The sequence below is a fragment of the Anolis sagrei genome, chromosome 2 (genome assembly GCF_037176765.1).
Source record: "Anolis sagrei isolate rAnoSag1 chromosome 2, rAnoSag1.mat, whole genome shotgun sequence".
In the NCBI taxonomy this organism is placed as follows: Eukaryota; Metazoa; Chordata; class Lepidosauria; order Squamata; family Dactyloidae; genus Anolis; species Anolis sagrei.
Genome location: NC_090022.1, coordinates 45,606,296 through 45,622,541, shown reverse-complemented (window position 1 = coordinate 45,622,541; position 16,246 = coordinate 45,606,296). Strand labels below are relative to the sequence as shown.

The 16,246-nt window shown below is 41.9% G+C and overlaps 1 long non-coding RNA gene across 1 annotated transcript; it reads right to left on the bottom strand.

Moving 5' to 3' along the window:
* Positions 1–12,859: 12,859 nt before the first annotated feature.
* LOC137096029 (uncharacterized) lies at positions 12,860–15,574 on the bottom strand. The gene is made up of 2 exons (XR_010909141.1): positions 15,481–15,574; positions 12,860–14,578 (listed from the first exon to the last, which is right to left on the bottom strand). It is a non-coding gene; the product is annotated as an uncharacterized lncRNA (long non-coding RNA).
* Between the last annotated feature and the right edge of the window lie 672 nt (positions 15,575–16,246).

Here is a 16,246-nt window from a genome sequence, read left to right as displayed (position 1 = left end):
CCAATATGCCCTCATTTTGTGCCCATTGAGTAAATTTATAGTAAAGTACACTGATAACATATAACCCTATCAGTCTTTTCCATCCAGCTCCAAGGAAGCTGTCTCTTTACTTAACTAGTGCCTACTGTCAGTAATGGACTAGATGAGGATGAAAAAAGTCAACATCGACACCGATGCACTCTTCTCCTTACTATTCATTCAGTGATGCTGAGTTAAAATGTTTTCCCAAATGTTTGAGGTGGAAATGGAAGACATACTCAGAACTGAAGACATGTGGATCATGACAAGCGGTAAGGATCACAAAATGGGATTGAAAACAACAACAGCTTCCTCTCAGGCTCCACTTCCTCCCATATTGCTTGGATTTGGGTGGAGCCAAAAACAAATACAGAATCGGAGTGGGGGGTTGTAGAACTGGAGGTGGGCATACATGAAATCTGAGATTACTCTTCTCAAATAGATCAGGAAACTTCTGTCTTGACTCCCAATCCTCCATCCCTATCCCAGTGAATAAAATGGGATACGATACTTTGAAGCAGGGGTCCTCAAACAGAGGGCCAGGTCATAGTCCCTCAAACTGTTGGTGGGCCAGATTATAATTTGAAAAAAAAAATGAATGAATCCCTATGCACACTGAACATATTTTATTTGTAGTGCAATTTTAACAAATATAAACTTATTAGTATTTCATTGGGAAGTGTAGACATGCTTTCAGATGGTGAGATAGGATTTGTTGTTGTTGTTGTTGTGTGCCTTCAAGTCGTTTCAGACTTAAGTTGACCCTGAGTAAGGGCTGGGTAAATGACCTTGGAGGGCCGTATCCATCCTCTGGGCCTTCGTTTGAGGACTCCTGCTTTGAAGCCTAAAGGATGTGGCAGAAATAGGAAAGGTTAAATTGGGAGCAGGGCATGTGATATCACAGGCATGGGTAAACTTTGGCCCTCCAAGTGTTTTGTACTTAACCTTCTACAATTCCTAACAATCTACTGGCTATTAGGAATTGTGGGAGTTGAAGTCCAAAACACCTGGAGGGCCAAAGTTTGCCCATGCCTGTGATATCAGGTAGCCCCCATTGGCTCATAGTCTTGGGCATCTCTTGTCCAGTTAAGTTTTAAGGGTGTCCTTGTATGAAATGTATGTTTGTACAACTTTGTTAATCCCTTCAAGAGGAATAAATTTGGAATTTCATTTTTTTAAAAGTAGTTGGAGCCAAGAATTTTCTCTTGTGTCCTTAGTGGCAGCAGAAAAGTCCATTGCTGGGGCTGCCACATATGTTTGCATTTCTAACATCATCTCAATCATGCACAAGCTCATTAACCAATGTTCCTTGCCAAGGTGAAAATGAAGTGCAGGGACAGAGCGTGTAATTAGTGAGATTCTACTTGGTTATCATAGAAGACTTCTTGCTCTGAAGGATAATGAGGATTAATGTGTCATAAGGCAGCTATGTGAGGAAAACATTAATATCGAGGAGAAACAAAATTGCTTTGAGTTATATTTTGAACAAGGAGGCTTACTGACCCACTCTGAAGAAAAAAAGCCTCATAAATTTAGCATCACGCTGACAATTTGGCATGTATTCCACATGTTGGAGGTAAGCAGGTGGAAGCAAAGGTTTTTCCTTGCGCTGCTGAACAATACAAGGATAAGCTCATAATATTAGCCTGAAGCAGAGAGAAAGGAATCCTGCCTGCCCAGCTCTATGGTGTTTTTTCCCATTAAAAAGATTAGGCTTTTTTATCTGCAAGGAAAATAGTAATATAATACAAAGCAATTGATTCTGGGGACGCACATCATATTGAAAATCTGCACAAGCTGTTTTACAGATTGGAAGAAGCACGTTCACATTTCTGCCCCAAGGAAGATCTTTTGTCACCAGTACTTCAATAATCACGTAACAACATGCCTGTCTTACAATGGATAAGTGGTTATAATTTTTCCACCAATGGCAAGACATTTTAACTATAACTTCAGAGTTCTCGCAGGTGGCACTAAGGCAGAAAGTATGGCATAAAAACAGGCTATGATCAAATGGGAAAAGCAAATGCATTCCTCTAGATGTGCACGCATTTCCTCATGAGCTGTGTCTCACAAAGTAGATTAAACCCTGAAAACCGAAACAGAAATAGAAAAACTCCACCTAATGATATATTTAGTTTTATTTGAAAAATAAATATGCCTATTTGCTTGCTTCATCTGTATTAAAATTTATTCCATGCACAGTAAAGGAAACAAGGAGGTGGTGATTACATTAGTTGCTTGTTGTTGTTGTGTACATTTTCCTAAATTAAACAGCCCCAAACCTAGCAATTTGTCTTTGTAAAGGAGTTGTTTGAGTCTTTTGGTCAGCTTGGTTGGCTATTTCTGCATCCTTAACACCTCTGCTATATCCTTTGCAAATGCACTCCCCATAAATATACCCAATATTTCACCTGAAGTGAAACCATGCATTTCTATTAAGGCAGTATGATATTTATTTCTAATTTCCTTTTCCAGTTATGTCATGCTTGGACTTTACAAGTTTTTAAACTGCCAATATCAAACCAGAAACAAATTGTTTTGACATTTTCTTTGTGATATTAGTCATGGTCCTAGATTGCTTGGTCAGTTGCTGTCACCTCATATCCCATCATGGTATATGTGAAGGTAAGAGGTTTTTTTGCCCCAATATGGATCCCTTACATTTATTTTCATTAACTTTTCATGCTCGCTTTCTTAATTCCTGTGGCAACTACTAATTGTTGTTATCAATCATAGCACTCCCCCCCACCCCGAAGGATTTATAATTCTAAAACATGCAAACAGAACGAGATAAAATGATTTCCTTTCCTTGCTCCACAAGGCGTCCATGACTCCATGACAGGCCAGCAGTGGCCAATGCCCCACAGTGCCAGCTTTTCATCTTTTATATATCTCAGTTAAAATCCATAAACATGTGCTGATTCGTATTAGCAAACATGCAAACTAAGTCTGTGGACTCTTGCACGATAAACCTAATCTTACATTTTGGATAAAATGTTTCCCTTCCCTCCTCCAGTGCGTCTATTTCTATCTGCTTTTGTCTCCTACCCTGTTCTCTCTCACATGTCTTCCCCATTACTTACTTAGGCGATTCCTCATTGGCCGAGTAGGATAGTCTTCCAGGATCAGTATTCTTGTGGATCCATAGGTGATTGTGGAGCACTATTCTTGACCTGCATCTTCTCCTGCAGTGAGGGCATTGGTTTCCAGGTGGAAGGCGGTCTCGGTCGGGGTTGGCTTGATGCGCCTTCCTCTTGGAACATTTCTCTCTTTCACCCTCCATTCGTGCCTCTTCAAATTCTGCAGCACTGCTGGTCACAGCTGACCTCCAGCTGGAGTGCTCAGAGCCAGGGCTTCCCAGTTCTCAGTGTCTATGCCAGAGTTTTTAAGGTTGGCTTTGAGCCCATCTTTAAATCTTTTTTCCTGTCCACCAACATTCTGTTTTCTGTTCTTGAGTTCAGAGTAGAGCAACTGCTTTGGGAGATGGTGGTCGGGCATCCGGACAACGTGGCCGATCCAGCAGAGTTGATGGTGGAGGACCATCGCTTCAATGCTAGTGGTCTTTGCTTCTTCCAGAATGCTGACATTTGTCCACTTGTCTTCCCAAGAGATTTGCAGGATTTTCTGGAGGCAGCACTGATGGAATCGTTCCAGGAGTTGCATGTGACGTCTGTAGACAGTTCACATCTTGCAGGTGTATAGAAGGGTTGAGAGGACAATAGCTTTATAAACAAGCACCTTGGTATCCCTATGGATGTCCTGGTCCTCAAACACTCTCTGATTCATTCGGAAAAATGCTGCACTCGCAGAGCTCAGGTGGTGTTGTATTTCGGTGTCAATGTTGACTTTGGTGGAGAGGTGGCTGCCAAGGTAGTGGAAATGGTCAATATTTTCTAATGTTACACCATTAAGCTGTATCTCTGGCATTGGAGAGAGGTTGGCTGGTGACTCCTGGAACAGCACTTTGGTTTTCTCGATGTTCAATGACAGGCCGAGCTTCTCGTATGCTTCTGCGAAGGTGTTTAGAGTGGCTTGTAGATCTTTTTCTGAATGCACACAGATGACATTGTCATCAGCATACTGGAGTTCTATAACAGATGTTGTTGTAACCTTTGTTTTGCTTTTCAGTCTGCTGAGGTTAAACAGCTTGCCATCTGTCCGATAGATGATTTCCACTCCGGTGGGAAGCTTCCCATCAACAAGGTGAAGTATCATAGCGATGAAGATGGAGAATAAAGTTGGGGCAATAACACATCCCTGTTTGACACCTGATTCCACCTTAAATGGGTCACTTTGGGAGCCATTGCTGTCCAAGACTGTTGCCATCATGTCATCATGGAGGAGCCGCAGGATGTTCACAAATTTGTTAGGGCACCCGATTTTTTGGAGGATGGTCCAGAGAGCGCTGCGATTCACTGTGTCAAATGCCTTTGCAAGGTCGATGAATGCCATGTACAGAGGTTGATTTTGTTCCCTGCATTTTTCTTGGAGCTGTTGTGCAGTGAAGATCATGCCCACTGTTCCTCTGGAGGCACAGAAGCCGTTCTGGGATTCTGGGAGGGTGTCTTCTGAGAGGGGTAGAAGGCGGTTTGCAAGGATTCTTGCAAGGATTTTCCCAGTGGAGGTTAGAAGGGAGATACCTCGATAGTTTCCGCAGTCTGTTCTTTCCTCTTTTTTGAAGAGGGTGATGATGGTGGCATCCTTGAAATCTGCTGGGATTTTCTTGGTCACCCACACTTTTTCTATCAGCTGGAGGAGTTGTTGTGTCAGTTCAGGTCCTCCCTCTTTAAAGATTTCAGCAGGGATCCCATCAGGTCCGCTGGCTTTGTTATTCTTTTGTTGGCTAATGGCATTGCTGACTTCTTCCAAACTAGGCAGTGCTGCAAGCTCATCCCTGGTTTGTTGTTGCGGGATTTGTGAGAGAAACTCTTCCCCATTTGCCTATACCTATATGCCTACCTATGTCTGCACACGTATGTACAAGTGGAGCCATAACAAAAATGTATAAATATTTTTTCTTAACTTCTTAAATGAAATATAACTAATATGATCTGCTTGAAATATGGCCTTTCCTCCTATAGCCTAATTTATGAAATGTATTAATCAAATATGATTTCTGCACAAAGCCCAGCACAGAGGTCATCACCTTTTGCTAATACCACTGAGGAATTTCCTGAGACATCTGGGATGGGCATATCCTGAGACATAGGTGACAGTCAAGATCCATTATGACTGGACAACAGGCAGCTCTTTGCTTCTTTTGAGCTGACCATAGAAAGTAGGAATACCAAGGATACACACGTATTGGATCCCTTTGTCTGCCACCCAAAGGGGATCATCACCTTTTGTTTCAGAGCACTTCACACTCACATTTCCCAGGAAACTTCCTCCTCACCCAACATCAGGATTAAAATTAAAAACAACCAAAAACTTATTTGTAACCTTTGGGGCAGACACAGACATCTCCGGGGCTTCCCACCTCCCAGGAAAGCTTTGAATAGTTATCAAATGTATGCAGTCTTGCACCTTCTGTATTCTTTTTTTATGCATGTATTTTTGGCACTAGCCTTACACATATCCCTTCTGGCCAGATGGCAAGTAAATCTTCTGTTGCTACTTTCAATCTTAGTGAGTGTGCTTTTGATTTGAAAAAATCTGGATTAGCATAATGTTTGTCATGCGGACCTTCAATAGTCTTGGTCCATACTCTGCATTCAATCACATTGTCACTACTCTATATCATTTATTGTTAACAGCAAACAGAAAGCTTTGCTCCCTTTCTCTATGGTTTGCATTTATAGAGATTACTGTATATATACCACAAGTTTGATAGATTTTTTTATATTTTCTTTTGAGTTTTGTCGAAAATCCTATATCTTCTAACGTATCTCCATAGCATTTGCTTTAAATATAATACAGTGGAGGAATGGCTGTGTAAAGACAATAGTTCTCAATTTATCTGATATGGTGGACTGGCATTTCCCCCTAAAATGTCAGGGACTGATGCTAGATTTGTGCCATACTGGAAACTTGAAGTAGAATGGCTTATGGACTGGAATGGTCCTTGGGTTAACACTTGGAGTATGATATTGCGTTAGGAAACATTATAAACACCATTTTATTCATTTAATGGGCTCTACTATATTTCCTCTCTTTATACATTCATTAAATATTGTTATATTTCATTTACCATTTTGCCTTTGGTTTTATAGTAGTCAAGTTGTTACTCACTTCAGTAGGCATATTGTTCAGTAGCTTCAGGCAAATACTACAGCCTATCCTAGCTTGCGCTCTTCCTCATTACAAAATTTTGGTATCTTGACCACTATCTCATGTCACCTAGCGATATGTGTCCTGGTTTTTTTCTGTAAAATGTTGAGGTATGTCACCTACTACTTTGGACACAGCCTAACTGACTGTGATTCCTTTAAGCTTGCTACTTGGTTGTATTACTGGAGAGCATCTTGGCCTACCAACAGTCTGGGTGAGATGAATATTGCTACTTCTTAAAAGAACAACAGTCTGCAACTTTTTTTTTAAAAAACCCCCACAATATTCTACCTCTCTCTGTCTCTCTCTTTTTCCAAATCGGAAAAGTCCACAGGAGAACACTATGCACCATTAACTCAGCAAAAGAAGCCATGTCTGTGAAACATTGCTTTTTCTTAATTAAGCCTATTCTTGCTGGAGGAATGAAGAATCATTAACTGCTGATATTGCCCCAAGGGCATAGAGCTGCCTGTGATCTCAAGGGATACTACAGATAAAAGCATGTTTACTTTCCTGACTTAGTTTATCCAATTATTTCAAGTAGAAAAAATGCCCAAAGAGGATTAGTTCAAGTCAAATGAGGGAAACATGGTGCAATCAATGTTCTTTTGGGGTCATCTATCAATGTTCTGTCCACACCCTAAAATCACCCCAATTCAATGGTGTGCAAATAATGCTGTTACAAGTTTATTTGTGCAGCAGAGACTCATAAAAACCTTCCCTCTCTTTCTGACCAGATTTTGAGGGAATGTTTTTCTTCTTGTTTGCCTGTAGGCCTTTTCTGACTTATGGTGAACTTATGGTAGGAGTTTCTTGGCAAGATGTGTTTTGAGGGGGCTTGCCTTTGCCTTCTGCTGAGGCTGACAACTCACCCAGTGGGTTTCCATACCTAAACTGGTATTCAAACCCTGATCTCCAGAGTCATAGTCTAATGTTCAAACTGCTACACTAAGCTGACTCTCTAGCTGCCTTTAATAGATTTGGAGCTCTTTGAAGCATGATGTGTTGCAGAAGACAAGTCAGGCTTCAGTCAGTTTCTCTGGTTAAACCTCTAAATATATTTCAGAATCTACTGATCCTCAGCAACTTGCTGCTTATCTTTATCTGACTTAACACTTGGATTCCATAGAAGAAAAATAAGATAAATCTTAAAGAAAAGATGTTGCAGAGAGGAAAATGACCAGTAACCATGCTGATTTAAATAGTATGTATTAAATGTTGACTATTGCGTTAGTGCTCCATTTCCCCTGTTGACATAAATGGGAAAGTCTGCAATGATGAAATTTTTGCAGGAAAACTCTGTCTTGTGGGTTAGAACAGTGCCATCTGAAGTGATGTTTCAAGAACTGAGTGCCAATCAATGAATCATCGGCTGCTGGCCCACAAAGACTTTCCACAAAAGAAAAACACTCTTTGAGCCAATGGGCACAAACTTGGTACTAGTCCTGACACACACAAAAATGCCAGAACTTCAAATCAGACATATGCAAAGCCTTTGTTTAGAACAGTGTTTCTCAAACTGCTCCTCCAGAAGTTTGGACTTCAGCTTCTAGAAACCCCAGCCAGCTTACTTGCTGTTAGGAACTGTGGGAGTTGAAGTCCAAAACATCAGGAGGAGCACAGTTTGAGACACTCCATTTTAGAAGATTGGCTATACCAGATATAATGTCTTGAGCAAAGATGGACCACTGCAGCAGGTCTAGGGGCCGATTTCTGTTCCCACAGACTGTCCCAAATTTTTAAAAGTGGCCAAAAGCTTAATTCCATTTTTAAAAATATGCTTTAAAAAAAAAGAAATGTTAAGCTGTTGGTTCAGGCAGGCTGCAACCTATTTAAAATATAAATTACAATTTCTTGATATTCCCTGGAGAATCCTCACTCCCTCCCTTCCTAGGAATGTGGGCTGCAAAAATGGACTTGGTGGGTCACATGCGGCTCCAAAGCTATACTTTGTTCATCTCTGGTCTATAGGGTAATGAGAAAGAAAGAAGACCAAATATCTCTGTCAAAATTAGCAAACCCTATGAATTAAGAAGTACATTTACACTGACCTTGTATACCAAAGGGCTGAAGGATCAGCTCCATGGCAGCTGATTTAGGTTAACATGAGCCAAAGGGGTTTAATGTGTCCTTGAACCACATTAACTAAAGCCCTGGGTTGCTCCAGAACTTCCCCTAGAATCCGTAGCAAGCTGTGACTTTGGGTCCATGTAAGGAGTTGGCCTGGTGCTGTGAAAGACCTTGCCACAACAGTAAACACAGTCATTCTGTATTCCCTAGGGTCAGGTGGCCTAAAAACATCAGATGGCACTCACCATCCCCCTCCTGATTTCATTATCAAGAAGGACTTTTAAAATATGGGATAAAATATCTGATGGAATTAATACCATGTTCACATAAACACACACCATATGCAATGCATCAATATGATATATATGATGCCAGTAACTGTATATAGGTCAAGGTTTCTCTTTCTGACTTTCTTATCAGCCTGCTTCAGCTCAGCAGCCTTGTGAGAAGATAAAATTCAAATTACACCAAATAGAAAAGGAAAAACTCAGGTGATGCTACACAGATATGGATGCTGGGAAGGGTTATGTTTGAAGAAAAATTAGGTGTTGAATATCTGAAAGGGAAGATGAGGCTTTCAGGACACTGGATCCTGGCAGACTGAGAAAGAGAGAGAGAGAAAGAGAGAGCAGTAGAGGTATTGTACCATGCTGCCTGGTAAAATCATGTGTGAGACCACAGAAGAAAGGCTGCCTGGCAGCAGGGAATGAAAAGAAACATCAGTAGCCTTGGAAACATGCCTATAGTACTTGGGCAAGCACTAGTGAGGGAGTCCCAGTAGCTTCCCAGGAAGGCTACTTTAATTTTCTGTAAAATGCTTTTTGTCACCTTGCCCTGGCATATTGTCTGTAATCATAAGTCTAGAACGACTATTCCTAGACTTTGAAAGGGTGCTTTCAAGAACACTGGGTTATTGGCAATCTCCCCTGAATGGATCTATCTCAGTTACAGGTGATTTCTTTATGGCTCAGTAGGGAAGGGGCTCAGTAAGACTTCAATTTTTTGAAAAACAAACAAACTCACAATTCGTGTTACTGAGGGCCCTTCCACACAGCCATATAACTTGCTTTGAACAAGATTGGCTGAATCCACACTGCCATATATTCCAGTTCAAAGCAGATATTGTGGGATTTCCTGCCTTGATATTCTGGGTTATATGGCTGTGTAGAAGGGTCATGAGTTCTCCCTTGATAAGTAATGCCTCCACTTTTATCCTGGTGGTGCTATGAATGTGTGTCCTCTTGCATTTTATCCTGGCACCTATGTTTCCCTGGATCAACCATGAGTGAGATCCTTTTCCTCAACAAAAACAACCACAGCCAGAAAAGAAATATTTTAGAAATAGATTTGGGATTGCTATGTAAAAATAACATGAACAAGATGCAAGCAAGAAAGCTAAAATGGACTTGGACAGAGGTGCAAAAGGTGATGGTTGAGGACTTCTCAATTGGCTATTCAATCCCATAATTCACAGTGATCAATCAGAATTTCATCAGGACTAAAGGGTTGTCATTCAACAACTTACTTTCATGTCCTTGCAAAAGGTGATTTTGGCTGGAATTCTAAGCATGAAACCAAAGCTTTAAAAAGTCCTGTTTTTGGACTACAGCTGTTAGAATCCCTCAGCCAGAACAGTCAGTACTTCTGGTAGAAGAGGAACTCTTTGTATTGTATTCTTTTCCAAACTTTGGATTAAACTACAGATACAGAATCCTTAGTATCCTGATTGGGCTGAGAAAGACCACTATCCAAAACCATGGCTGATCAGGGTAGTTAAGATGTAGTTACATGGACCAAAGAAATTCATGCTTAGTTTAAGAACAAATATATTCCGATTCAATGGGATCCACTCCTTCACTGCTCAAGCTGATAGAGATAGCCTTTGATTTGGTGTTGAGCATCCCTATGATAGCCTTGGATTTGGTGTTGAACATCTCTGGATTATGTTTCTTTGGGATTTGAACATTTGTGCCAAGGCTAACAGATCTGGGCTGGTTTGGGACATTGTGCCCACTATGGAAAGCATAAGGCTTTTCTGTGGGATGCTGCTTCTGTGTCTTATTAAAACCATGAAGCTCACATCATCCCAAAACATATTATCAGGGATCCCATGTCTGCTTTTGTTTTGTCAATGGGACAGGACCGCAGGCATGTAGCCGGCGGGGGGGGGGGGGGGGGGTTTGAAGGGCTTCAGCCCCCCCCCCCAATTCTCATGGTGGTTCGTGAAAAGGCCTTAGTGGTGCATTATTTAAACTGTTATGTTTATTCATATCATGATCTGATCACCATACTCAATATATCCCATATGCATCGGGGTATTGGGGTAACGATACAAAAGGTTTGTTAGGGTAGACCCTCTTTCACTCAGACTCAGCCCCCTGAAAGCAAACTCAGCCCCCCCCCCCCAAACCGAAATCCTGGCTACAGGTCTGGACAGGAGGGTGGTGAACTGAAATTATCATATTTTTCTTTGTTGTGATTGGATGATTTTATATTTACAATTTGACAAGCCATGTGTGGGGTCATTCATATTTAATTGATATCCTCATATGATTCCTCTTTTTGTTTAAATATTGATTATAATTTTATATTTCAAATTCAAAGGATGTTACACCTCATGTGATTGCTTTGAGATTCTTATAATCATATGGTTATTTTCTTTCTTTCTTGAATATATTAGTTTAGAGAGAGAATTGTTGATTCTTATAAAATCTGTCATAAAAGTTCATTGTTCTATCTATCGAGCCAGCTTTGAAATGCATTATAGTGTCTCTGTAGAACAGCCCCCAAGGTGGCTTAATTTACAAAGGTCCAGAGATATAGCTTTAAAATTTGTATCACAAAATCTTTTCAAAATATAATTAAATAAAAAATAGAATTAACAGTAGTTAGAAGCCAGACAATTCAAACAAACAACAAATAAACAGTACAGCACGTTTGGAAGGGCCCTTCCCCCTTGAGTAATCAACCATCAAAGGCCTGACAAAATTGATTCTGATTCTAATTGATTCCAGAGGTGAAAAGGAAGATAAAGAAAGTCATGGTGGATTTTCCCACGGGTCTGTTTGATTCTTGAGTTGAAGCCTTGGTCAGCATACAGAATGTAGAAATGTAGAAATGGCAGGGGGAACTGAGTTTTCCAAAGGGCAGGGGTTGTTTTGCTGGGGTCCCTTTGTTTATAGTAATAATAATAACACTTTATTTGTACCCCACTACCATCTCCCCAAGGGACTCGGTGCGGCTTACATGAGGCGGAGCCCGAACACAACAATACAAGCAATAATCACAACAATACAAGCAATAAAATAAAACATAAACATATAACATTATCAATAAGACAACATACAATTAAAACTATGGGAAGGCCAAATGTAAAATTAAAATTGGAAATAGTGCTGAACATGAACAAAAAGGTGATAGAAGCGTTTGTGGAAAGACATATGAGCAGACCTAAAAATGTAAAGTGCTTTAGAGGGACAAAGTGCTATGGGATCGTTAATCCGGGAAGGCACAATGGAACAACTACGTCTTCAAGCTTTGTTTTGCCTCTCTAGAATAATAATAATAATAATAATAATAATAATAATAATACTAATAATAATAATAATAATAATAATAATAATATACTTTATTTAAATTAGGCTCTGTCTCCCAGAGAGGACTTAGAGCAGATTACAGGTACATACATGGGAAACATTCAAGGCCACCTTACTTGGATCTGCGCGCATCATTCAAAAATACATCACACAGTCCTAGACGCTTGGGAAGTGTTCGACTTGTGATTTTGTGATATGAAATCCAGCATATAGATCTTGTTTGCTGTGACATAATGTGCTTTTGTGTCGATAAAATAATAATAATAATAATAATAATAATAATAATAATATACTTTGTTTAAATTCTGCTCTGTCTCCCAGAGGGGACTTAGAACAGATTACAGGTACATACATGGGAAACATTCAATGTCATTATACAATTTACAATTGACAGAGACAGGCAGTTCAGAAACAGAGGCAAGACTTCCCTCTTTTCATCTCCAACATCTGGCTGTGCTCGACTCAGCCATGGGGAGGTGCTAATGTTTCATTTTCCATGCCAAGGAGTCTGTCATACATGGATGCCTTTCCTGGTCAGAATGTTGTTGGTATGTTTTTTCAGGGCGCATTTTACCTCCCCGCCAAAGCGGTACCTATCTACTTACATTATTGCTTTCGAACTGCTAGGTGAGCAGAAGCTAGGCTGATGGCTGAAAGCTCACCTCGATCCGGACTTGAACAGCCAACCTTCCAATTGGCAGGCTCTTCTATATTCGGCAGTTTCAGGATTTGAGCTGAACCCAGTATAGAAAAGCAACTACCTCAGACATACCCAGAGGTAACAACTACTTAACCTACTGGCCAAACTCAAGTGGCTTCTGTGAAGCAGGCTGAGGAAAAATTGATTGTCTCCCAACCCTCGAAGTAAAAGACTCACAAATAAAAACACAACAACCAAAGCATTGGGTTCAAATTGGGCAACTTTTATTTATCGTTACCTATTTAAATATCTAAACTAACTTAAAGGGGGTGCCTGGAACTGGTATAACAAAAACCCAGGTAGACTCTCTACCGATCTTAACAGCAATTTACGGGCGAAGCACCTGGGTTTCCTGGTAACAACCTCGGACCACCACGTAAGGGAAATGAGTGAGGAGTCTCTCTTTTAAAGATCTTGGATCCTAACTCCTCCCATTTCAGGCCATTTTATTTCACTTCACCTTTTAACAACAACAGTAGGTGAGTGTTTAACTTCATGGCCTATCACCCCTTAAGGGGGTGCCTTAGGTGCACACCGACTAACAGGATTTCCCTAACTATTTAACGCTGACCTATTTATCGTTCGTCCACCATCCATCTAGCCCCTAAACAGTATAGGGTAGGCAAAAAACCCTCCCCATGAAAAAGAAGGGGAAAAATTCCTACCCGGTCCTCTAGGCAACCGTAATTATACTGTTAATGGGCGGGAGTGGTGGGCAGCTTCCAGACTCGGAATGAGTCTGGGTGGGGGCTGGCTTGTTCGTTAAGCCCCGCCCCCAGTCATCTGGAAGGTTCCATTGGAACCTCCCCTTGCCACGAGGGAGGCAGACAAATCAATCTCTCCCTCCCCATTTCACGGGGAGGGGAAATTTAATTGTCTCCCAACCCTCGAAGTAAAAGACTCACAAATAAAAACACAACAACCAAAGCATTGGGTTCAAATTGGGCAACTTTTATTTATCGTTACCTATTTAAATATCTAAACTAACTTAAAGGGGGTGCCTGGAACTGGTATAACAAAAACCCAGGTAGACTCTCTACCGATCTTAACAGCAATTTACGGGCGAAGCACCTGGGTTTCCTGGTAACAACCTCGGACCACCACGTAAGGGAAATGAGTGAGGAGTCTCTCTTTTAAAGATCTTGGATCCTAACTCCTCCCATTTCAGGCCATTTTATTTCACTTCACCTTTTAACAACAACAGTAGGTGAGTGTTTAACTTCATGGCCTATCACCCCTTAAGGGGGTGCCTTAGGTGCACACCGACTAACAGGATTTCCCTAACTATTTAACGCCACGGATTGGGGGCAAATGTCTATTTCGCCCCCATCCCCCACCAATTCTCCCAACACCCCCTGTATACCCTGACGTAAATCTGCCAAAAACTGCTGGTTGCCCGTTTCGGAGAGGTGCACTCCATCTACTCGATACAAGCCTTGTTGTTCACGAGTGATGTCTGTGTGCTCGATGTAATAGCCTCTCTGACGAATCATGAACATTCGCATGGCCCTATTGACCCTTTTTCTAGCTTTTTCAAGCTTACGCACGTCACCTCCTCCCAACCAATTACGACGTGGTATGATGGCCGACCATGCAATGTGTACTTCGGGCCACGCTCGCCAAATTTTTTTAATATCGGCTCGCGCTTGCAGGAATAGTGCCTTTCCCGTCAACAAGCCCAGATCGTTACCACCGAGGTGGATAACGAGAACATCAGGAGGTGGCCCGCTCCTGGCCCTGAATAACAGCGGGCACAATCCGTACCACCGCAGGCCTCTCACGCCTCTCCATTCGATCGTCGCAATGGAAGACAGGCCCAAATGCTGGCCATAGGCAGTCTTAAGGGCCTCTCTTTCCGCCCAGAAGACGAAGCTGTGTCCACACACCAGGACTCTTCTCCTATGCGCCAGCCCAACGTTACCTGCAACGATAACAATAACTATATTGAGCATGGACGAATGTAGCCTTTGAAGGCATTGGATCGCCATCGCCCCACAGCTTTAACTGTTTCCTTGTCATATCCCATTGCTGCTGCCGCTGAGGCCGCGCCAATCCTGAAGGAGTGCGTGCCAAATTTCAGGTGTCCAATCCCCAATGTGTCTAATGCCCTAGATGTAACTGACCAAAACTGGTATTTGGTCAGAGGTGTTCCGTCTTGGTGACAAAACAAATAGGTTCCCTCGGAGCCCCTTAGCGTTGCGAATTGCTGCATGGCTTGTACTGGGCATAAATCGTCATCCCCACACCTTTGTAAGCTAACTATTTGACCCTTCGACCCCTGGTCCGTCTTTGACATTCTGATTCTGATGTCAATCTTTTCCTGGAAAACCATGACATCTGAAACCAGCAAAGCACGGTGTGAGGTATCAGTCTTGGCCATCGACACCAATTCACTCACACGAAGGGCTGCAAAAAAGGCCGTCAATGCGGCCGCGTGAAACAGCGCCTGTTCGTAGGGGGAAATGCATATGCGTGGCCAAATTTGTTTAAGTCCTTTTAAAATTGCGGGTGTCAGGGGCTGCCGATCGTCCTTTGGATGACCGCTGTGCCTAGCCCACCCTGTTAGAATTTTATGGATCCGGAAGTCATCAGTGGGGTCATTGAGTCCCTGAGACTTAAACCAGTATGCCAGTGCTGCCAACTTTGTTCTAATGGTCCGTGGAGTCAAGCCCCTTCTTTTGTGGTACACACAGAACTGGGCAATGTGCTCGTGTGGCACTGGCATGATTTTTGGTAACTTGTAATACTGCCTGAAATCTAAAAATTCTTGTATAGCCCTGGTATACGACCTCCTAGAACTGGGTGCTAATGCCATCGTAATACCTAATGCCGCCTCGTCGTTCCAGCCTTCCAGAGATGGTCTGGCATCCGCTCCGGCTGAACGTCCGCGGCGGGTGCCAACTGTCTGAACCGCTCCATCTGAAAACGAGACAAAGCGTCAGCCAAGGTATTGTCTAAGCCCGCAATGTGGAATGCACGAAACAATATATTGAGATTTAAACACTGTAAAACAAATTGACGAATGGCATTCATAACCCTAGGTGATTTAGATGTAAGGGTATTAATGACCTGAACTGTGGCCATATTGTCGCACCAAAAGTGCACTGTGGAGTTTGCAAAGCTTTCGCCCCAAAGGGAGACTGCCACTAAAATAGGAAAAAATTCCAAAAAGGTTAAATCTGATGTAATTTTTAACCTATGCCAGTCATCGGGCCACCTCTCGGCGCACCAGTGACCATTGAAATATACTCCGAAACCTATAGCTCCTGATGCGTCCGATGAGACTTTTAAGGCATCTTTGATCATCAACTCCTGCCCCCAAAACGAAATTCCGTTAAAATGGCGCAGGAATTGCAACCAAATGCGCAAATCGGCTTTTATAGCTAGGGTAACTCTAATGTGGTGATGTGGAGCCGATGCGCCCGAAATGGCATCGCAAAGCCTGCGAAGAAATGCTCGACCAGGAGGAATTACTTTGCAGGCGAAATTTAAATGTCCTATTATTTGTTGGAATTCCCTTAGCGTTGACTTATGTTTTGCCAGAAATTGTTGTATCCTGACGATCAATCCTTCGACCTTATCACATGGC